We start from the raw sequence: 24,345 nt of genomic DNA, 5'->3' as shown, positions 1-24,345 counted from the left end.
TCACAAAATATTTAATGAAAAGAAATTTTATTACCTTTTGTTAATAAGCAGCATTCTGAATTAAGAACTGCATTACAGGAGTTCCCGTCATGGCGCAGTGGTTAATGAATCTGACTAGGAACCATGACGTTGCGGGTTCGGTCCCTGCCCTTGCTCAGTGGGTTAAATATCTGGCATTGCCGTGATCTGTGGTGTAGGTTGCAGACACGGCTCAGATCCCGTGTTGTTGTGGCTCTGGCGTAGACCAGTGGCTACAGCTTCAATTCGACCCCTAGCCTGGGATCCTCCATATGCCGCGGGAGCGGCCCAAAGAAATAGCAAAAAGACAAAAAAAAAAAAAAAAAGAACTGCTTTACACTAAGACATACTGCCAAATTTGACACTCTTTCTAGTTGTGAAAAAAATGCCTCCTAAAATGTGATAAATATAGAATGCATTATGTATTTCTTGAACACATATTAAATATTATTTACCAAGGTCATAACAGTAATCCAGTCACACCTTTATTTTAACACTTCTTTCAGCCAAGAACCAACAAAAGTTCTTACCGAAAATGAAGTCTCATCTTGCAAAGGAGAAACCTGTTTCTCAATATTAAGACTGTTTCACAAAATCTAGGTCCTATTTTATATTTATACTCCTATGTTCATAGATTCTTATGCAATGATATTCAGAGAGCCAGATGAAACCACCCAACTGCCCACCCCGTTATCATTTCCAACCAGGAATGGACTGTCTGGAACAATGATGGCCCTGACTACATTTGACTTAACCTTCAGCACACAATCTATGTTGCAACATTCTCACCCTCTCCCCCTACCCCTGCATGATGATATCTAGGAACGTACTCACCCTTTCCTCCTATGACTCCTATGTAGCCGGATGCTAAGTGTGACACTGGTTACTTCAGGCACAAGCCCCTATAAAACCTACCACCCCATAATGATATGAAGGCCTCACTTTCTCTCAGATCCCCTGGCCATTTGCTGGTCAACAAGCATATGTGAAACCTCAGTGCTCCTGACTCTTTGCCTTTGTTATTTCCGCTCCAACACCCCACAGTCTCCTTCCTTTATATTCTAAAAAATATAAAAAAGATTATTAATCCTTATTGTTTTTTTAAGATATTCTGTGGCTCCTTCAACAATAGCAATTTTCCTTTTACCCATATATAAATAAATTTTACATATAAACTCTCTTGTTATGATTTATCTCCCAATTGTTAGGTTTTCCCTAATGATAGAGGCCCTAAGTTCACTCAAAATCTTTACTTCATGAATATTTACCATATAGTTACAGACATATTAAAAGAATCATATATGCTGTGCTAATATGACTGTGAAAATGGCAGGTTCTCCTCAGGATGAAGACATACCCCCATAGCCCAAATATAGGGCTGTTCACCATGCAGATGTGCTATGGACACCCTCTCTGAGAACTGAATGCTCAAGTTGGACAGCAAGAAACAGTGGCCTGAGGAAAACAACTGCCTGCATAGGTTAATCTCCTATGGGGATTACCTGCTCTCTGTCATGGGACTCAACCACCTACACCTCCCTTGACCTTCCCCTCCTCTTTCTTCATTGTTCCCATCAAAGTTCCTGCCATGAACTCCTACCACAGATTCCTGCCACAGATCCTTTATAAGCCTGGAATTTCCTCACAGTCAAGGCTGGTGCCCTCCTGAGCCATTAATAAATCTCTCCTGTTTATCAAATGCACTTGCCCACTCCTCCCTCAGCAAACTTCACATATGGTGCTAAAACCCAAGAGGGAATGGTGAGGGAATGGGAAGATCAGTGGTGCTCAAAACTCCTGGGTTTGAAACCCAGAGAGCAGCAGGCAGGGGCAGTTCTTCCTGGCTTAACCTCTGGACCCCACTGAGGTTTGGGTCCCTGATCCAGGCACCTCTAAACAAATCCGCTCCTGCTCAGTCAGGCAGGAACCCCTAACGGGGAATTCCACCTTTCCATGACTGACTCTGCATCCAACACTTGACTTCTTATACTTGGGTGAGTAATTGCCACTTTTCTGGGTCTCCTGTCAGCATGGCTCTTGGGCCCCAGTTCCTCTGGCACATCAGAGTACAACCTTCTGCAACAAATCATCACACTAGGTCTGTAGAATGCATAGACACTTGGCCCCATCCCTCTCATCTGGGGACATCCACATCAGAGCAAAACCGCTCTCTCTGTCCCTCAGCATCCACTATCCAGACTTTAGAGACAATCAGCCTAATAAGCAGCTTTGGGAGTTGGCCCTTTCCTTACCCCACATCCTCTCTTAGTCTTCATCATGTGGAATATGCCCTCCACTCCTCCACAGAACACACCTCTTGGCTGCCTCTTCTGAAATTCAGAATCTCCCCAAAAGGAGATGTTAGGTCCAAGCAATTTTAATTCTTTTTAACTCAGCATGCACAGGATATACATTTCATAATGGCTCTCCATGGACCCAAAAGCCCACTTTCAGGTTTTTATGTAATGATATTTGTTTCCATTATAGCTGGTTCACTGTGGTCTGTCAATTTTCTTCTTCATCGCTGTACAGCATGGTGACCAGTTATACATACATGTATATATACTTTTATCTCACATTAACATGCTCTATCATAAGTGACTAGGCAAAATTCCCAGTGATACACAGCAGGATCTCATTACTAATCAATTCCAAAAGCAATAGTATGCATCTATTAACACCAAGCTCCTCATCCATCCTACTCCCTCCCCGTCCCACTCCCCCTTGGCAACCACAAGTCTACCTTCAATTTCAATGTCTTCAGTGACCTCAATAACTTTTGTCCCTGTAATGACAAGTGGTATGAAATTCCCTATGCTCAGGCAGTCTTTACCCTCAGCTCACACCCCTCTCTCTGTTCTTCTTGCTCCACATTTCAAATTCTTCTCCATCATGCATGTCATATTCCCTCTCATTCTGACAGCTCCTGCTTTGATTCTGCAGATCATTATTCTCCCCAATACAAATATCTCCATGCCTCCAGCTCTCCCACCAACTCAAAATCCTCCTCCCCCCACCAAACTTTCGTCAGCTTCTCCCAATCCTAAACCAGATACAGACCCCAATTTCTCTCCTCCTCGTACACATTCATGGGTCCAAATTCCTGCCTCCCAAAACACCTCCCAACTAGCTCATTTTGTCCCATTAGGGGATACTGCAGGAACTGAAGGGATTGTCTGGGTCCATGTCCCTAATTCCTTGTCCAATCCCTCTTAAGTTGTAAAAAAGATTAGACTCCTTCTCTTCTGACCCCTCCACCTATGTTAGGAATTTGACCAAATCACTCAGTCCCATGACCTTACCTTCAATGATGTTGATATCACCTTATCCTACATCCTCTACCCCAAGGAAAAGGAAAGGGCCTGGTTGGCCACTCAGGCCCACACAGATGACCTCCACTGGCAAAATAAGACCCAAAGAGTGAGGGCAATACCAGTCCTGAGACAGGCTCCAAACAGACTCTCTGGTCGATTCCCCAGGCTTCAAACTGCAGAGTCACTTGGTAAATTGTCTCAGAGCAGGACTCTGGGAAGCAGCTCTTATCTACCAAGGAAAGAAAGAAAACAAAAAGAAATTAGCCAAGGCCCTCATGAAAATCCTGCCTTACTTCTTTCTTTATTAACAGAGGCACTCCAAATATACACAAAGTTAAACTTTTCCTGTTAGGAAGAAATATTTTCTTAAATCTTCCCTTCATCTCTGTGTCTGCACCTGACATAAGGCACAGATTACAAAAGTGGGAGGATGGCCCTCAAACCCCTCAGCAGGATGTCTTCACCCTCCCCTTCAAGGTCTTTAATAATCAGGATAAAGAGGCTGAGAGCCAACACTTAAAAAGAGATCAGGGTAAATACGAAATGCTGGCAATGGCCACTCAGGGCTCCCACAAATACAGGCTCCCTCAGCTGGACAATGGCTCCAAGACACTCCAGGCCCATGCTGCAGGTGTGACAAGAGAGGCCACTCGAAACCTCTCAGGGGAGGGCCACGTGCCTCCCTGAATAAACTCCAGAAGCATCAAACTTTGACAGGCCAAGCCACTTTGTTATGATCACAGAAGACTGAGGGTCTATCAGCTCTGGAAACAGCTGGACCCCTCTGGAACCCACAACTACCACTCCATTGGAGAATCAGGTAATGCTTCTGGTTGGAGGTAAGTTTTCTTTTTTAACTAGGGGCCACTTATTCATCACGACCTGAATTAACAGGTCACAAACACCCCTCTCATGTCTCTATTTTGCATGTTGGTGGTCTAATCTCCAAACTCTTATCAACACCCCCTCTAAACTGCACCTCTTCAGGAATACCCTTTAGCTGTTCTTTCCTGATATTAACCAGGTGTCCAGCCCCAATTCTTGGCAGAGACATTTTACCTAAAATCAGAGCCTCCTTCACACTTCTCATTCCTTTCTCTCTTGCCGAGCCCTCTCTCCTCCTCACCCTTGCTCACACAGAACATGATAAGCTACCTCTCCAAGCCTCCATTCTTTTGCCATGGGTGTGGGACACCTCCACCCATTCCATAGCTCAGCAGCATGCTCCCATTCAAACTGAGTTAAAAGAATGGTTCACAACCCCCTGAAAACCACAATACAGGCCCCTGAGGGAAGTTGCTAATGGAATCTTAGGCATAACCAGGATTCAGGTTCCCCACCCCATGTCTGATCCATACACTAAACTAATCCAGACCCTGGGGCCAGTGAAGGACATGCCATTCTTGCAGTCCATTTTATAAACCAGGCTTCTCCTGACAGAAAAAAATATACAAATATTAGGACAGGGCCCACAAACTCCATGCCTGCACTTACATGACATGGAACTTTAAGATGCAGGAAAGAGGCTTGTAAGTACTGAGGGAAATGTTTTCTTCCCTTATGGAAACAAAGTCATCCCAGGAGGAATTTGCCTGTGTCTTCAAGATGCAGTTGTTCTACCTGGACTTCTGGAAGCCTTAGCTCCACCATCTTTTTGGAATTGAAATTTCAGGAATAAGGGTACGTGGTGAAAGTTGATTCTCAAGGACAAAGAGAAATGCTATATTTTTTACAAACTTTGTTAAAAAGGGGTTTGGGGGGCGTATCAAGATGGCAGAGGAGTAAGGGGTTCTGCACACCCTTACCCACAAACACATCAAAAAAATCTAAAAACACATCTACATGTAAAACTACTGGCACAGGTCATCAACTGAATGCTAGCAGAAGAACTGAAACCTCCAAAAAGGGCAAGAAACTCTTGGCATCACTGGGTAGAACAGAAGGAAAAAGAGAGAGAAAAGGAATCAGGACAAGACTAGCATCCCCAAGAGGGGGCTCTGAATGAGAAAAGAAATTCACCTCTTGAGAAGCCACCTAACTGACAAAAGTTCAGCTGAGACAGCAGGACCTCAAAGTGGCCAAGGAAAACATAGGAGCTGGGCTGAGAACAGAAAAGCAGGGTGAGAGCCACACAGATCATCTGAACCAATGGCCTAGACCCCACAGACTGAGAGGCTTAGGTGGGGGCTGGAGACTCAGGCTCTGAAAGTGGAAGGGACAGACTGCAGTGGATGTATCAGAGGCCAGAAGGATATGTGGCTGGTCACCACTGGAGACTTGTGAGTGGACTCCACCAGCGACCCCACTCACCACAGGAGGTGCCAAAAAAAGAGGGCATTGCAACCAAGCACCATATGCTCTTGCTCTCACTCCTCTGGGAACACACCCATCCTGAAGCTGTGACTTCCAAATGCTCTGGGTGGCCCCCAGACACTCGGTCACTGTCCCTTCCCAAGACCCTACAATCAGGAGCAACTAGTGCAGCACCTCATACGTGGGCTAATTGGGACAGGGTGCTTCTTAGCCCAGGTCTGCAGGCAGCAGGTGGAAAACCACCACAGTTATCCCTGATTCCAGAGATGAGCATGGCCCATTACCATTGGAAATATCTGAACAAAAATCACTTGTAGTCCCATTCACCTACAGGGCACCACACAGGAGGGTGACTGAATGCCAAATGTTGGTGCTCTCACACACCCAGGAACACACCTGCCTTGATGTTGCCACTGTCAAATGTTCTGGGCAGTACCCACATGCCTGATCTCTGTCACATCCCAGGATCCTGCAACTAGGAGCACACTTTTCAACACCTCCTATGTGGGATAAGTGAGACAGGTTTCTTCATGCATGCTGTACATGTGGCAGGGCCAAACCACTGCAGTTATCACTGACTCTAGAGATGGCCACTGCTCCCAATAGGCATCCCTGAACAGGGACCAAATGTGGTTCCAATCACCTCAGAGGAGGGCATTGCAATCAAACAAAAGCTGTGGTCACTCTCACTCCCCTGGGAACTCACACACCCTTCTGTTGCTACTACCAAATGCTCTGGTCACCTTGAAGATCTGCCCAGAACTTATTACAACTTTGCAGGGCCCTGCAGCTAGGAATAGCCTGTGCAAACTTCCTGCAGGTCCTTGATGCCATTGCCAAAAAGGCAATGATTGCTGGCCCTACCCATTGCCTCCTCCTCCCTGAAAACACACTGAGCATCCTGGAGAAAACAGTCTGCTCACACCAAAGAAATAATATTCAAACTCCCACACCAAAAATAAATAGTAACCCCCCCAAAATACAAAGGGGTGCTCTTGCATAGATGTAGCCATACAGGACAAAAGTTTGGCTTCCCCAAACTCACAGAAAAAGAGAAACATGAGCAAGACGAAGAAGCACAGAAACCATGCCCAGTTAAAGGAGCAGGATAATTCACCTAAAGCAGTCAACAATTAAACAGACCTCTACAGTCTGACAGACAGAGTTCAGAAGGCAGATAGTGAACATACTGAAGGAATTAAGAGTGGATGTGAAGAGCAATGCAGATTCCTTTAGAAAGGAACTAGAAAACATAAGGAGAAGCCATGAAAAACAAGAAATTTATTTGCAGAAATACAAACTGACCTTAAGGCAATAAAGAGCAGAATGAATAATGCACAGGAATGATTTAGTGATGTGAAGAGAACATAATGTAATTCTTCCAAACAGACAGCAGACACAAAACCAAATGAAGAAACATAAAAGCAATATGAGACCTATGGGGCAATATAAAGTGAGTCAATCTACAAATAATAGGCATTCCAGAAGGAGAAGAATAAAAGGGGATTGAAAGTATATTTGAAGAACTTATGGCTGAAAACTCTCCAAATCAAAAGCATACTGATATCAAGAAACAGGAAGGCCCAAAACAAGCTGGTCCCAAACAAGCCTACACAAAGACGAATTATAATAAAAATTCCAAAATGTAAAGGTAATAACAGACATCCATATAGGAAGAGAAGTAATATAACTGTCACTGTATGCTGACGACATGAGCCTATACATAGAAAACCCTAAGGACTCAACACCAAAACTCCTTGAACTGATTAATAGATTCAGCAAAGTAGCAGGATATAAGATTAACATGCAGAAGTCAGTCGCATTTCAGTATAACAACAAAGAAATATTAGAAAAAGAATACAAAAAACAATACCTTTTAAAATTGCACCTCACAAAATCAAATGCCTCAGAATACACCTGACCAAGGAGGTAAAGGACCTATATGCCGAGGACTATAAAACTTTCATCAAAGAAATCAAAGAAGTTTTAAAGAAATGAAAAGATATTCCATGTTCCTGGATTGGGAAAATCAATATTGTAAAAATGGCCATACTACCCAAAGCAATCTACACATTCAATGCAATCCCTATCAAATTCCCCAGGACATTTTTCACAGAACTAGAACAAACAATCCAAACATTTATATGGAACAACAAAAGACCCACAATCGCCAAAGCAATCCTGAGAAACAAAAACCAAGCAGGAGGCATCACTCTCCCAGACTTCAAGAAATACTACAAAGCCACAGTCATCAAAACAGTGTGTGGTACTGGTATCAAAAGAGACAGACGGACCAATGGAACAGAATAGAGAACCCAGAAATAAACCCTGACACCTATGGTCAATTAATCTTTGACAAGGGAGGCAAGAACATCAAATGGGAAAAAGAAAGTCTATTCAGCAAGCATTGCTGGGAAACCTGGACAACTGCATGCAAGGAAATGAAACTAGAACACACCCTCACACCATGCACAAAAATAAACTCCAAATGGCTGAAAGACTTAAATATATGACAGGACACCATCAAACTCCTAGAAGAAAACATAGGCAAAACACTCTCTGACATCAACCTCATGAGTATTTTCTCAGGTCAGTCTCCCAAAGCAATAGAAATTCGAGCAAAAATAAACCCATGGGACCTCATCAAACTGAAAAGCTTTTCCTCAGCAAAGCAAACCCAGAAGAAAACGAAAGGACAACTTTCAGAATGGGAGAACATAGTGTCAAATGATGCAACCGACAAGGGCTTAATCTCTAGAATATATAAGCCACTTATACAACCTAACAGCAAAAAACACAATCAATCAATGGATACATGGGCAAAAGACCTGAATAGACATTTCTCCAAGGAAGATATACATATGGCCAGCAAACAAATGAAAAAAGGCTCAACATCATTGATTATAAGAGAAATGCAAGTCAAAACTACCATGAGATACCACCTCACACCAGTCAGAATGGCCATCATTAATAAATCCACAAATAACAAGTGCTGGAGGGGGTGTGGAGAAAAGGGAACCCTCCTGCACTGTTGGTGGGAATGTAAACTGGTACAGCCACTATGGAGAACATTTTGGAGACACCTTAGAAATCTATACACAGAACTTCCATATCACCCCACAATCCCACTCTTGGGCATACATCCGGACAAAACTCTACCTAAAAGAGACACATGCATCCGCATGTTCATTGCAGCACTATTCACAATAGCCAGGACATGGAAACAACCTAAATGTCCATCCACAGATGATTGGATTTGGAAGAGGTGGTATAGATACACAAGGGAATACTACTCGGCCATAAAAAAGAATGACATAATGCCAGTTGAAGCAACATGGATGGAACTAGAGAATCTCATCCTGAGTGAAATGAGCCAGAAAGACAAAGGCAAATACCATATGATATCACTTATACCTGGAATCTAATATCCAGCACAAATGAACATCTCCTCAGAAGATAAAATCATGGACTTGGAGAAGAGACTTGTGGCTGCCTGATGGGAGAGGGAGGGATTGGGAGCTTGGACTTATCAGACACAACTTAGAATAGATTTACAAGGAGATCCTGCTGAATAGCATTGAGAACTATGTCTAGATACTCATGTTGCAACGGAACAAAGGGTGGGGGAAAACTGTAATTGTAATGTATACATGTAAGGATAACTTGACCGCTTGCTGTACAGTGGGAAAATAAAATAAAATAAAAGGAAATATAAATAAAATGAAAAAGATGAAAGAACCAGCAAAACCTAAATTTGACTGAAGAAAGGAAATAATAAAAGCCGAAGAAGAAATCAATTAAATAGAGTTTCAAAAATGATAGGAACAATCAATCAAATAAAATGCTGGTTCTTTGAAAAGGTCAACATATAGGCAAACCTCTGGCTAGTCTCACCAAAAAGATGAGAGAAATAACCCAAATAAACGAAATCAGAAATGGAAAATGTAAGTCCAATGTATAGTAAAGAAATACAAAAAAAAAAAAAAAATGAGAGAATATTATGAGCAATTGTCTGTTGACAAATTTGACAACCTGGAAGAAATGGACAACTTTCTAGAGTCTTACATCCTGCCAAAAGTGAACTGAAAAGAAATAGATCAACTGAACAGAGCAATCACTAGAGACAAAATTGAACATGTTATAAAAACACTACCTACAAAAGAAATCCAGGACCAGATGGCTTCCCAGGAAAATTACACCAAACACACAAAGAGGAAATTATACACATCCTCCTTAAAATTTTTGAAAAATTGAAGAAGAAGGAACACTTCCAAAGACATTCTATGATGCCAACAGCAGCTTAATTACCAAGACAGACAAAAATACCACCAAAAATGAAAACTACAGGCCTATAAATTTGATGAATGTAGATGCAAAAAATTCTCAACAAAAGTTTAACCATCCAAATGCACAAAACATATCAGAAAGGTCACACACCATGACCAGGTGCGATTCACCCCAGGTGCACAGGGATGGTTCAACATATCAATCAGTGTCAAATCAATCAGCCATACACCACATTAACAAAAGAAAAGTCAAAAACAACATGATCATCTCAATAGATGCAGAAAAAGCATTTGACACAGTCCAACAGCCCTTCATGATAAAAACTCTTACCTAAGTAGGTATAGAGGGAACACTCCTTAACATAATTAAAGCCATTTATGACAAACCCACGGCCCATATATAATACTCAATGCAGAAAAGCTGAAAACTTTTCCACCAAAATCTAGAACAAGACAAGCATGTCCACTATCACCACTGTTATTCAACATTTTACTGGAAGGGCTAGCCACATCAATCAGACAAACCAAAGAAATGAAAGGCATCCAAGTAGAAAGAGAAGCGATAAAACTGACACTGGATGCAAATGTGATGATACTATGTGTAGAAAACCCAAAAGACAACACAAAAACTACTTTGAACTGATCAACAAAGTCAGCAACGTAGCAGGGTATATGATCCATATTCAGAAATCAGTCACATTTCTGTATACTAATAATGAAACTTTAGAAGAGGAATACAAAAACACAATACCTTTTATAATTGCACTCCAAGAAACCAAATACCTGGGAATACACCTGAACAAGGATGTAAAGCACTTATATGCTGAGAACTATAAAACATTAAACAAGGAAACTAAAAGAGATGTAAAGAAATGGAAAGACATTCCGTGATCCTGGGTTGGAGAAATTAATTTTGTACAAATGGATACACTACCACCCAAAGCAATCTTCAGATTCAATACAATCCCTATCAATTGACCTATGACATTTTCACAGAACGAGAACAAACAATCCAAAACTTTGTATGGAACCACAGAAAGCCCAGAATTGCCAAAGCAGTTCTGAAGAACAAAAACCAAGCGGGAGGCATAACTTTCCCAGAATTCATGCAATATTACAAAGCCTCAGTCATCAAGACAGTGTGGTCCTGGTACCAAAACAGACATATAGACCAATGCAACAGACTAGAGAACCAAGAAATTAACCCAGACACCTATGGTCCAACTAATATTTGACGAAGGATGCGAGAACATAAAATGGGAAAAATACAGTCTTTTCAGCAAGCATTGCTGGGAAGCCTGAACAGCTGCATGTAAATCAATGAAACTAGAACATGCCCTCACACTACATAAGAAAATAAGCTGAAAAAAGGCGTAAAGACTTAAATATAAGAAAATCAACCATCAAAATCCTGGAAGAGAACATAGGCAAATGCTCTCTGACATCAACCTCATGGATATGTTCTCAGGTCAGTGTCCCAAAGCAATGGAATTAAGAGCAAAAATAAGTCAATAGGACCTAATCAAACTTACAAGTTTGGCACAGAAAGGAAACCAAAAAGAAAACAAAAAGACAACTTGCGGAATGGGAGAAAATAGACACAAATGATGCCACTGATGAGTCTTAATGTCTAGAATATACAAGCAACGTACACCACTAAACAGCAAAAACAACAACTCAATGGAAAAATTGGCAAAAGACCTGAATATACATTTTCCCAACGTAGATGTATAAATGGCCAACAAGCACATGAAAAAATGCTCAACATCACTGATTATTAGAGACATGAAAATGAGAACTCCCATGAGACACCACCTCTCACCAGTCTGAATGGCTGTCACTAATACATCCACAAATAACAAATGCTGGATGAGGCATGGGGAAAAGGGAACCCTCCTGCACTGTTGGTGGGAATGTGAACTGGTAAAACCACTATGGAGAACAGTATGGAGGTATCTTAGAAGTCTTACATAGAACTACCATATGACCCAGCAATCCCATGTTTGCACATACATCCAGACAAAACTCTACTTAAAAAACACAGGCACTCAAATGTACATTGCATCTCTATTCACAATAGCCAAGGCATGGAAACAACCCAAATGTCCATTGACAGATGACTTGCTTAGGAAGATATGGTAGATATACAAAATGGAACACTACTCAGTCATAAAAAAGAACAAAATAATGCCATTTGTGGCAACATGGATGGAACTAGAGACTCTCATGCAGAGTGAAGTAAGTCAGAAAGAGAAAGACAGATACCGTGTGATATCATTTATATCTGGAACCTAATATAAGGCACAAATGTACTTCACGAACTTGCAGAATAGTTTTGTTATTGCCATGGGGGAGGGATTGGGTAGGTTGGGAGCTTGGGGTTAATAAATATAAACTTTGCCTCTGGAATTGATGAGTAAAGAGATCCTGCTCTGCAGCACTGGCACCTATGTCTAGTCATTTGTGATGGAGCATGACAATATGTGAAAATAGAATTTGTACATGTATGCGTAACTGGGTCAAAATTATGTACCATAGAAAAATTTATTTTGGGGGAAGAACTATTAAAATTATCATTACCATCATCAATTAAAGACTATGTAAGGGGTTTAAACATCTACACAAGTGATCTTGTTTTGTTCCATCTGTCAGAATCCCAATTTGAATCCACTGTCTCTCATTGCAATTTGAATCCACAGTTGTGGGTTCTTCATGGCTGAAGCTTTGGAATGGGAAATCTGAGGTTCCTGTTTTGTGTATTTTGTGTGTGTTGTGCATGTACCACTTTGCCAAAATTACTTCATCAAAAATCTGTAATTCTCAAAATACATAAGGTAAGTTAATTTTGGATTCGCATGAACAGGAAAATATTCAGTATTGAATTAACATTTGATGTTAAAGTTAAAATTTGTTGATTTAACTTATGTGCACAGGTCTTCAGAGTCATCAACATAAGTATAATCACATATTGTACCTAGGTTTGATAAAAGTCAAATCAGATACTGAGACTTCAGTTACGAAGAAGAGACTACAACATCACTTAAGACTATGATTGGTATTTTGGTGCTGTGCTGAGATATTCTGTGCCAGGAAGCATGTTCTTTTAGAAATGATAAAAAGTCCATCCAGGAAAGTTTGATGGGTTTTTCAGTAAAGAAGGGAGGAGGAATGGAATTGCATTTTACCAGGGGAACAGAAAGTAAGTCTGTCTTATAGCTTATTATCTTGAATGGAACGGTAGCAGACAGAATAATATGGATGCAGAAAGTGATGGTAGTTTTATGGGAAGTGGACAGTGAGAAAGGACTTTTGTGCTTGGTCAGAATTGACTGCATTGGGAATTCACATTAATGAAGTAAAATAATTTTAAAGGTAAGCTAGTGCAAAACTTGAATTTAGTTTCTTTCTCTCTGTTAAAAGAAGGTTTTACTAACTTTCTTAATCTTAGCTTTTGATAACAGGTTACATGAATTTGCTGGTCTTTAATTTGCATTTGCTTTTGAAATCCTTTGTTACTTTGGTTGAATGAATAAGTAATATTAAACAATAAAGTATGACTCTATTTGACCAGGTGTTTTAAATTTTTCTTCTGTGTGTGTTTGTGTTTATATATATAAATATATATGTTATTTTTTTGCAAACTTATGAAGTGTAACTTACAGGGGATAATTTGTGCAATGAAATGTATGAACAAAATCAATAGGATTATGGCTCAAAAATTAACCCCTGATGGTCAGACTTGCCATCCTGATGCTCTTGTGTGCATGCTAACAGTCTGCCCCTAAAGCAGGGAAGTTAATATAGGTAAACAATAGGAGTTCCCACTGTGGAGCAGTGGTTAATGAATCTGACTAGGAACCATGAGGTTGCACATTCAGTCCCTGGCCTTGCTCAGTGGGTTGAGAATCCGGCATTGCTTTGAGCTATGGTGTAGGTTGCAGATGCGGCTCGGACCCCATATTGCTGTGGCTCTGGCATAGGCTGGTGGCTATAGCTCCAATTAGACCCCTGGCCTGAGAACCACCATATGCCATGGGAACAGCTCTAGAAAAGGCAAAAAGATTAAAAAAAGGTAAACAATACCTATGAATTAAAGAGCCAGGATTATGGGAACTACAAGAGGTGACTTGGTTCTTCCTGGCTCCTAGGCAAACCCAATAATGAAGAAGAAATACTTAGGAAATGTGTTTCCCATTTTGGGGTATAACTTCTACAATTCTAAAGCGACCATATTTGCTGAAAAATGAAGATCCGTTTAGAGCAAAACCTTGTGATTCATATTCTAGTTCTGTGTTTCGAGGTTAGGGTTCACTTTCTAAAACTAACTTCCCAAAGAGTTCTTTGATGCTATGTGACAATATTTCAAAGTTTAGCTGGATTAATCAGAAAATATTCTAAGCTTGGGAAACTGATTGCTGTAATCTGCCTCTGGGAGAATATCAGATGCCCCATGATAACCAGGGGGCTAGACACTCTGGAAAAGTATCATTTAAAGGGTTGTCTCCAGGCTAGATGAAAGTTCCCTTATCAGGAATTCTTAAGCCACATATGCACTAATAATGTGAATAAAATAACTCTGAAATTGATATTTCTCACTTAGGAAGGGCCTCTACATTGCATTGGTCTACAGAGAGAACTACTGACTTCAAAGTCACCTTATAACAAGGCCCTAATAACAAAACACCCAGGGCTGGACAAAATGAAAACACCATCAGAAGTGTACCACTATCCCAAGATTGCCACACCTGACCCATGTTGTTGTTTGTTTTCCTACTGATTTAAATTTATGTGTTTCTTCCCACCAGAGCTCTAATTATTTATGATCCTTGTTGAGATCACCTCACCTGGTAATATAATACCTGCCCTCACAAGGGCAGAAATATGATTTCATCTAATGCTAATAAAGCTCAATAAATAAAAATTGAAACTTTAGCCAATTGACATAACTTCTAATTTAATTTATTAATTATATTATTAAATCTATACTAATCTAAATATTAAGATTCCTTGTATTGGGAACACTTAAACCATCTAGGGAAAAACAGGGTAAGAACACTGGGCAAACCAGTATAAAACTTCCTTTAAAGGTAAGAGACAGACCAATCCACCTCAACAGGATAATACTGGTCTGTTCTGGGTGAAGCTTTTCAATTTTTACTTATGACATTACCAATTCTTCTTTCTATATAATATTTTAATGGACCACAAATATCTTATATTATTTTTTGACTCCTTATCCAAAGAGGTTTTATGTTTATTTTAATTCCCCAATACATTATTATATTTTCTACTATACAGCATTGTGAGCCAGTTATACACACAGGTGTACCCTATTTTCTCACATTGTCATGCTCCATCGTAAGCAAATAGACATAGTTCCCAGTGCTACACTGAAGGATCTCACTGCTCATCCATTCCAAAAGCAATAGTCTACATCAATTAACCCCAAGCTCCCACTCACTCCCACTCCCTCCCTTCTGCCTCCTGCACCCCCTTGAATCATACATCCATTCTCAAAGTCCATGTTTTTCTTTTCTGTGGAAAGCTTCATTTCTGCTGTATAGTAGCTTGCAGATATCAGTGATATCATATGGTATTTGTCTTTCTCTTTGTGAATTCCTTCTCTCAGCATGAGTGTCTCTGTGTGATTTTTATTCACTGTTTTCAGAAAATTGCTATTTCCTGCATTTCCAATGTGTGCCTGAATCACTGAAAATGATAGACAGTTCCATATGAGATCGGTGACATCTAAGTATGGGAAAATGCAACAAGAGGGAATATTTTCCTGGACCATAATAGACTAGCAAGTCAGGTGGTCCAGAGACTTTTGGCTACTCCTAACATGGCCTTGTCCAGTATTAGCACATTGAGTGGCCTATCTGTGAACTCTTGGCCAGAATGAGGGATGTTCATTCCTAGCACTGTGGGATGAAATGGTCCTAAAATGCCTGTCAAAACTGTCAATGACCATGGGGGCTTATAGCCAACTGTGACCTCAAGTATAGCACTTGCCTTCAGGCTCTTCTTGGAGTAAAACTTGAGCTACAGCAGCTGTTTCCCTGCAGCACCTGCTGAGCAGAGCTCAGGGAGGAGACCAGAAGTGAGGTACATGCCTTCAGACAGTTCAATTTCAGGTGAGCATTTCTATGGCCCCAAATTCTTGCCTCTTCTCTCATCTAGAAATACAGAGATCGTTAACCATGGCATCTGCATGGGCCAGTAGGGAGAAAAGGCAGAATGGAGTAGCTGTGGGCCAGACATCCAAGGAAGACGAGAAAATATTTCAGGAGTAATTTTAGGCAAGCCTTGCCTGGCTAAGATCTTAGGGTTTATGTGCCCTGTCAGACATGATGCGACCGACGCTTCTCAAAGCATCATCAGCTGGCAGCGGCAACCTTACACTTTCAAGGTCTCCTCATACAGCAACAGAAAGGAGACAACATGTGTTATGACCAATAGCTCCTGTGATTTATGGGTTAATACCACACCAAGTGTTAAAACCTCCTCAGATAAAATGGAAGTCCTCCTTCAACAATACTGGTATCAACCTACATCCTAAACTCCTATTTAAACTCATTTTTCTTTTCTTCCCAAACTCTATGGTAGCCTGTACCATGTCCATCCACCCAGTACTTGTCACCCCAGGCCAGCAGGAAGCAGATAGAGAAGAGTAGATGGTCACCCCTATCCCCTATAATGGAAGGCTTGAATGACAGGTTTCCAGGAGGATGGAGACAGACCCCCATACACCCCAACCGCTGCAGTTCACCTGAGAGACTTGCTGTGGACACCCCCTCCCAGTATGTGGATGCTCAAGTTGGGCAGCAAGAAACAATGACCTGTGGGAAACAACTGCCTGCAGAGCTTAACCTCTTACAGGGAGTAACTGCTCTACATCATGGGACTCGAGCCGTTACACTTCCTTTGACCTTCTCCTCCTTCTTCATTGTCCCTGCAACCGGTTCCCAGCATGGACTTCATCCACGGATTCCCACCACAGGTGCTTTGTAAGCCTAACACCTCCTTGCAGTTAAGGCTGATGCCATCTAGAGCTCAGACCCTCACTTTCTGATGCCCTAGTGAATACCAATTGGCCTTGTGAATTCCTCTCTCAGCCATCCAAAGGAGAAAATATTAGGAATATTGTTTAACACACAGACTACTTACGTAGGATACACAGAAAACTCTATGTGCTAAAATTAGTGATAGCAAATCACTGTCAGTTTTTAACAATGTGAAAACATTGTGTATGAATTTTAATGTATTCAATGCAATGGCTTATATTATCTTCAGAATGTTGTACACCCATCACTTCTCCAGTTGTGAAATATTGGCCTCAATCCACAAGGAAATCTCATATCCCTTTGGATGGTGCTTCCCAAAATTTCCTCTCCTAACCACAGCGTTTATCCCTCTTTCTATATCTCCATGGCTATAGATATTTTGCTTGGTGCCCAGGGACCTTCCATGCCTTGCTCAGTGATAAAGGTTGTGTTTTTGTGTGTGTGTGTTTGTTTCCTTTATTTCTTTTTTTTAATTTTTATTTTATGGACTGCACCTGGGGCATGCAGAATTTCCCAGGCCAGGGATTGAACCCAGATCACAGCGGTGACAACAACAGATTCTTAACAAGCTAGCTGCTAGGGAAATCCTGGCTAAGATTTTTCTGAATACAGATGCGGCATAGATTATAGTTATAAACTGGGAAGTGATACATACCATATGTTTCACTTTACTGGTTTTTTTGGTCCCATTTTCCAGGCCTTAATAACAGGCACCAAATGTGTATGTTTATAATAGGGAATTTATGTTTACTTCTGGGATGAAATGGATTTATTTATGTGATGGGTTTTCTTATTTATTAAAAAGATTCCATTGGAATGGGATTTTGCTGACCTCACTTTTGTTAGGGGGGGTTACTGTTTAAGTAAGGAGCTCATATTTTATGTTAACTGGACCAATTTCATAGGAAAGTAAGCACTGACTGAAGGTTATGCTCCGATTGCTAGGAGACCTGTCATCTGACAGCTACTTAGCTTAGCAACCATTGTGATGCATGGGCGATTTTATCTCTGTAGGCTTACCAAAGCAGCATTTAAAACTGCAGAGTTCAAAAGGCATGCTGTTGAGAAAAGTAGCTGCAGAGAAACTAATCTGAGATGGCACATGCTCCTTCAGAAATTCAACCTGTGTCTCCTAAAGATGCACCAACTGGTTCAGAATCCTCCATTACATCTCCATGGTGTGATAACTCAATCACTGGGGACTTGGACTTGAAGTCTCAGATTGAAGAAAAGGCTTTTCGGGCTTTGTCTGAAGGCTCCCTGATAAAAAAGCCATGTCGCACATTGTGTGCCTCTGAACCAGATGAAGACGATGATTTTCTTCCTCTGCCCTTTCCCAGAAAACTTTGGAAAACTGCTGAAAGTGATCACTTTAAGTCCACTTGGTGGGAAGCAAATGGAACCTTGATAGTGATTAATGAAGAACGCGTCAAGAAAGAAGTTCTGGAGAGAAAGTCTCCCTTCAGAATATTTGAAACTGAGAGTATGAAAAGCTTAGTTTGACAGCTTAACCCCTATGCATTTAATAAGTTGCAAAGGAATTTTCAAAGATGTGCCTCACTAGCTGACTTTCTGGCAGAAGAAAATGAAGTCTGTGCTTGGATCATGGCATTAAGAAATTTCCAGTTACTACTTATAGAGGGAGTGTATAAGATTTTCTTTGGACATGTGCAAATATGTTCATCCATATAGGGTCAAAGTAGACCTTGAAAGTGGGGTGAAGTACTGTTCCATTTTTATTATGATGATTATTTTTTGTCTTTTTGCCATTTCCTGAGCCACTCCCATGGCATATGGTGGTTCCCAGGCCAGGGGTTGAATTGGAGCTATAGCCCCCGTCCTACGCCAGAGTCACAGCAACGTGGGATCCAAGCCACATCTACAAAGTACACCATAGCTCACGGCAACACCAGATCCTTAACCCACTGAGCAAGGCCAGGAATCAAACCCGCAAACCCATGGTTCCAAGGCAGATGCGTTAACCACTGTGCCACGACAGGAACATCCATGCTCAACATTTTTAAATTGAGGATGGCTTGGTCATAAAATATTTGGGATGATAAATCATTGTCCTAGCCTCCTTGAGGCTTGTCAATGAACCTCAAAAAATGCAGGTCACAGAGCCTAATACTATTAATGTAAATATACCAGACATTTTTCCTTGAGGGCAATAGTTGGCTGTGACCACTAAGAACATTTTTGAAAATATTAGCAATGGACGTGTATTGTCTCATGATATTAACTCCATATGATGCAAAGAGTCAGATATTATGGTTTCTGTCTCCTCATGTCCTTGTTTCAAATACCATTAAATAAATTTCTCCTTGGTTTTAGCTGCAGTTCTACCATAATCCAAACTTTAAATGAGGCTGTCCTCAACTGTTGGTAAGGAGGAAAAGAAGAGTCACGTATAAAAATGTTTCTCCAGTATCGGCTTCTTTACTTCAAGGTTGCAGCAAGAAGCACTCTAGAACAGGGCGTAAGGTGGATAATCATAATTCTGATTTTGAAGCAGAAACTCGTGGAGAAAATGCATTTTCAACCTCCACAAATTTACATGTGCCTTTAGTAAGAAGGCCTTCTACCAGCCAGAGAATTTCTAATACAACTACCCCCGTGAGAAGTGACGTTTCTTCTACATCATCAGCATCAGCCAGACCACAGGACAAACTGTTGTGGCTCAACATGCTACTTTAAATCAGTTGACCACGTTTCATACGCAGTCACAAAGCAGCTACTCTCCAGCAAGTGGCCACCTTGTGAATTTCATTACAACTACCACTTCCATGTCTCAGTACCACCTTATTTCTCCCTTCCCGAGTGGTTATTTTGGAATGACGGTGAAGTCGTCCCCTTTTCCAACCAGATATCAGAATATACCACCAAGAGAGGGCCCTTTGTCTAACCCTCAACCAACCAACCATCCGTGGTTCCCATTGCCAATGGCCACTGATACCTCTGCTGCCTCTCTCTCAAGGCCAACACCTCCATCCTCTTCATTATTTGAACACCATCCTAATTTTGACCTATCAACGGTCTATACATTCTGCAGGATAGTGAAGATGAACATTTATGCTTGCAAATGTCAACAATTTCCTGCAATTCCTTTATTTCAAAAATAAACATATATGTTCATCTTCATAGTTGCAATTACTTCATTTATGAAACAATTAAGGGCTGTGTTTCTTTTTCTAAAATGATGTTTATTTTTTCTATCATAGCTTGTTTCCCATGTTCTGTCAAGTTTCTACTGTTGAGCAAAGTGACCCAGGCACACACTACCCCAACCACCCAAGACCCACACCCATACACGTACGCATCCTGTTTTTTCACATAACCCTCCGTTGTGCTCCATCAAAAGTGACTAGATGTAGTTCCCATTGATTTACAGCATGAGCTCATTGCATACCCACTCCACATGCAATACGTTGCACCTTTTCTAACCCCCGATTTCCAGTACATCACAATCCTGCCGCCTCCCCTTTGGCAACCCAAACACTGTTGTCCACATTCATGAGTTTCGTTAAGGTGGAAAGTTCCACTTGTGCCATCTGTTACAGTCCACACATATGTGATATCGTATTGTATTCGCCTTCCTCTTTCTGAGTAACTTCACTTAGCATGATCTTCTCTAATCCCAGCCATGTTGCTGCAAATGGCATTACTTTGTTCATTTTATGGCTGAGTCGGGGTTCCATTGTGTGTATGTGTGTGTATATGGAACACATACACACCACATCTTAGTCCAATCTTCTCAATGGACATTTAGGTTATTTCCCTGTCTTGGCTCTTGTGGACAGTGATGCAATGAACATACATGTGCTTGTGTCTTTTTCAAGGGAAGTTTTTTTCCAGCTGTATGCCCAAGAGTGGGATTTCTGGGTCGGTCAGGTACTAGTTCTATACTTACTTTTCTGAAGTATTTCCATGGTGGTTTCCATAATGGTTGTAACAATTGACATTCCTTTCATCAGTGTAGGAGAGTTTCCTTTTCTCCACACCCTCTCCAGCATTTTTTTATATGTGGACTTGTTAAGGATGGCCATTCTGACAGGTGAGAAAGGTACCTCATAGTAGTTTGTATTTTCACTTCCCTAAGAAACAATGATGTTTAGAATTTTTTATGTGCTTTCTGACCATCTGTATATATATTCTTTCGTGGAATGTCTATGCAGGTCTTTTGCCCCCTATTCCATTGGGTTGTTGGCTTTTTTGTGGTTGAATTGTATAAGGTGTTTGTATATTTTAGAGATTAATCCCTTTTTAGTTGCATGGTCGGAAACAATTTTCTCCCATTGTTAGTTGTCCTTTTGTCTTTTTAGTGGTTTTCAATGCCAGATTGTTTTGTGGTTTTTCCATATTTGAAAATTTTGGTAGTTAGACAGGAATATTTGACATGCCTCCTTGATGATAACGGTTTCAAAAAAGAAAATGCAACTAAGGAAAAAGACAGTGGGAGTTAAGTGATTTCTGAAATAGTCCAGGTTGTATTGAATGGATGCCTAAATTAAGATGGTAGGGAAAGAGGGGCAGATGAAGTTCAGTTTTGAAAGGGAAAATACATATTCTTTATGTAGCATTTTCTCAGCTGCATTATACTCTGTTATTTCAAAGTGAACTTGGATCTTACCTGACAAGATTGTCTTCATTACAAAAATAAATAAATAAATTTCATGGGGTTCCCACCATGGCTAAGAAGTGAACGAACTGAACTAGTGCTGATGAGGAAGTGGCTTCAACCCCTGGCCTCACTCAGGGGGTTTTAAAGAGGCAGAGTTGCCATGAGCTGTGATCAAAGTGCAGATGTTGCTCAGTTCCAGCATTGCTATGGCTGTTTTAGGCCAGAAGACACAGCTCTGGTTTGACCCCTAGCCTGGGATCCTCCATATGCCAAATGTATGGCCCTATAAAGACAAAAAGAAAAAGATAAGCATAAGTTAGAAAATACATTTCATCCTCCAAACTACAGCATAGTTTAGCTTCCCCAGGACCCATGTCCATAAGTGCACCATAACTGCAATAATGAAGGCCAATGACATAATCAGCGATTGCATCACCATCAGCACATGGTGGTAGTTTCGAATGAAACATTTACCAAACAAACAAACAAACAAACAAACAAAAAACGAGGGGGTATCATTACTGTTTTAAAATGCTCAAACTCTCTGGGTTAGGTGTGCCTTTATTTCCTCCCCTTTATATTTCCTGGTGCACACTTATAGGTTGCGTTCTTGCTTTCCACAAAGAGAGGCTTAAATAATTATGCTGGTCTTTAATGCCAAACCTTAGCATGGCTAACAAATCCGTTGAAGATGCAGAATCTGTCTGACTTGGCAGCTTCATGTTTCTGTTTCGCCACCTTTCTGGAGCCACATTCAGAAAAATTGTTTTCAGTCCTACCAGCAGTCATGTTACAATGTTTCTTGGAGTTGAAAGTACTTCTTGTGGTTGCCTGTTGGGAGGGGGGGGGGAGGGATCCGGAGCTTGGGCTTATCAGACAGAACTTAGAATAGATTTACAAGGAGATCCTGCTGAATAGCATTGAGAACTATGTCTAGATACTCATGTTGCAACAGAACAACGGGTGGGGGTAAAACTGTAATTGTAATATATACATGTAAGGATAACCTGATCCCCTTGCTGTACAGTGGGAAAATAAAATAAATAAAAAATAAAAAAATAAAAAAAAGAAAGTACTTCTCTTTGTCTACAAAAGCAAGGCACTATTGTTGGGGAGGGCAAGGGGAGGAGGGGTGAGCCCCAAAGAAATCTCCCTGCTCACATGTGCACAGGCTCTCCGAGGGCAGGTTGCTCCTGATGCAGGCTATGGGTGGCAAGAAGCCACTTGCTTGGGCTACAGCACCCTGGATTCATCTTGGGCAGGCTAGAGGCAGCCAGGCACCTCTGGTGCAGGCTTAGTACAGCAGGGGCTAAGTGAAATGTGGTGCCTCTTGTGTACTCTACAGGCACCAGGGTCAAACCAAAGTATTCCTCTCAGAAGCCGCAGGTCACAGCCTGTGACCACAGTCACCTAAGAGGTCAGAAAACAGAGATGGTGCTGCAATTGAGCACCAACAACTGTTGCTCTCACACCCCTAGGATCATACTGGCCCTGCGGCTGTCACTGCCAGATGCTCCAGATAGCACCCAGATGCTTGGAAACTGTCCTTTGCCAAGGCCCTGCAACTAGGAGCAGCAGGTGCAGCACCTCCTGTGTGGGCTAAGAGGGACAGGGTGCTTCTTCCCAGCATCTACAGTTGTGAGGCAAACCACCATGGTTACCTCTGACTCCAGAGGTGGGCATGGCCTACTACCACTTGTGGCCCTAATCATCTCCGAGGGCACCACCGAGGTCATTGTGACCAAACACTGCCTGTTTTTGCTCTCACTACTCTGGGAATACACACACATCCTACTGCTGCCACTACCAAATGGTCCAGGTAGCTTATCATTGTGCATGAAGCTCATTATCACCCCCTCAACCTTGAAAGTAGGAGTTACCTGCATCACCTTCCTGCAAGTCCTTGCTGCTGCTAAGATCCCACCAATAACCAGCACTATCCCTTGCTGCCTTCTCCCTGCAAATACACTCAGCACCCTTGGCATGATAGCCTGCTCACACCAAAGAAAGAAGCAGCAAATATACAAACACCCATGCCCAAAAATACAGGGTAACCACCCAAAGAATACAAGGAGTTACCCTTGCATAGCTGTAAGCCTCCAAGTGTATTTTGGCTTCCCCAAACTGACAGGAAAAGAAAAACATGGGCAAGGTGAAGAAGCTCAGGAATAACTCTCAGGCAAGGGACGGGAGAATTCATGGGAAGCAGCAAACAAGGAAACAGAACTTTGGAGGCTGAGAGGCATTGAGTTCAAAAGGGAAGTAGTGGAAATACTGAAAAAATGAAGGCTGATTATCAAGGAGTTAAGAGCAGATAAAAACATTAGTGCAGATTACTTTAGAGGGAACTACAACATATAAGGAAAAATAGAAAAAAAATAGAAAATTCATTTGCAGAGACCCAAACTGAGTTAAAGAGCAGGATGACTAGTGCAGAGGAATGAATTAGTGACTTGGAAGATAGAATGATGGAAATTACCCAATCAGCACAGCAGACAGAAAGACAAATGAAAAAACACAAAAGCAATATAAGAGATCTATGCGATAATATAAAGCATGCCAATCTATGCATAAAAGGCATTCAAGAAGGAGAAGAAAAAGAAGAGATGATTGAAGATATATTGGAAGTAATTATGCCTCAAACTTTCCAAACTCTAGGAAAGAGATATCGAGATGCAGTAATCGCAGAAGGCCCCCAACACTTTGAACCCAAATATGCCCTCACCAAG

General features: G+C 41.3%; 1 pseudogene; it reads left to right on the top strand.

Moving 5' to 3' along the window:
• The first annotated feature begins 18,090 nt into the window (after positions 1-18,090).
• LOC146394402 (heat shock transcription factor, Y-linked-like) lies at positions 18,091-20,117 on the top strand (annotated as a pseudogene).
• Positions 20,118-24,345: the final 4,228 nt, after the last annotated feature.

The sequence above is a fragment of the Sus scrofa genome, chromosome Y (assembly GCF_054392235.1).
Source record: "Sus scrofa isolate SSC_HxYL_T2T_F1_AM1 chromosome Y, Sscrofa_HxYL_maternal_Yorkshire_Landrace_v2.0, whole genome shotgun sequence".
NCBI lineage: Eukaryota > Metazoa > Chordata > Mammalia > Artiodactyla > Suidae > Sus > Sus scrofa.
This window is presented reverse-complemented; position numbering and strand designations above follow the sequence as displayed.